The sequence below is a fragment of the Cynara cardunculus genome (genome assembly GCF_001531365.2).
Source record: "Cynara cardunculus var. scolymus isolate 2C chromosome LG 12, CcrdV1, whole genome shotgun sequence".
Lineage (NCBI taxonomy): Eukaryota > Viridiplantae > Streptophyta > Magnoliopsida > Asterales > Asteraceae > Cynara > Cynara cardunculus.
Window position 1 is genome coordinate 39,552,403 of NC_037539.1, and position 856 is coordinate 39,553,258.

The following is an 856-nucleotide window of genomic DNA, read 5'->3' on the forward strand; positions in this document are numbered from 1 at the left end:
CTGTATGCTTCTSCCATACTACTTACTATACATAGCAATATGAAAAGCAAGATATGCTTCTTAGCCTTTGCTCAAACAGTTAGTCCTTGAAACAGTTTCTACATTCGACTCGACTTCCATAACCTTTGCGACATCCATATCTTTTCCAACACTTGCAATGCAAAACTRTGCCGACTGATTTGTTGAACAACATTAGCAGATACAAGAAAACCACAATTCTAACAYACATTTCAAAACAAATTTGTAAACTAAGAAAATTGTAGGGTTATTCCCGCAAGAGAACCCTTCCATAAATTCTCGACAGCCAAGGGGAATACCCAAGGCCGAGGAGGGGGTTTGGAAATAGTTTTYARCCAGCAATTGACGCRCCTCGGTTATTACCTCATTAGCTACGTCATTGCCCCAAGCGCAAAGATGTTTTTTCTCCCTTCCCCACCTCCTTCATTTTATTCTAACCTCTCTTTCAACACCCTCACATTGCCCATCCATGTGGGACCAATAACGATACCTTTTAATTAATATCCATCTTTCCATTCCGTATCCTTACCATTCCTCATAAATTTGTAGCTTTTCAGAAACATTTTTATTAAACAAATAGATTAAATTTGCAGTATAATTTCTACCATTTGGTTTGTTTGGCTTCCAACCATAGTTATAGATTTCAAAGAGGGTCATCAAAAGAAAGACAACCCTATGAGGCAAACCCCATTATTTGACACAAAGGCATCCAATCCACCTTTCTTATACATTTCATCTTATTTAAATCTTTCAACTCTTCACCAATGTGGGATATCTCAAAATCAACCACAATTCACCAACACCTCAATACTTAATCCTCATGATGCCACCTCAATAC

General features: G+C 37.6%; 1 pseudogene; it reads right to left on the bottom strand.

Moving 5' to 3' along the window:
* Positions 1-263: 263 nt before the first annotated feature.
* Positions 264-416, bottom strand: LOC112523987 (annotated as a pseudogene).
* Positions 417-856: the final 440 nt, after the last annotated feature.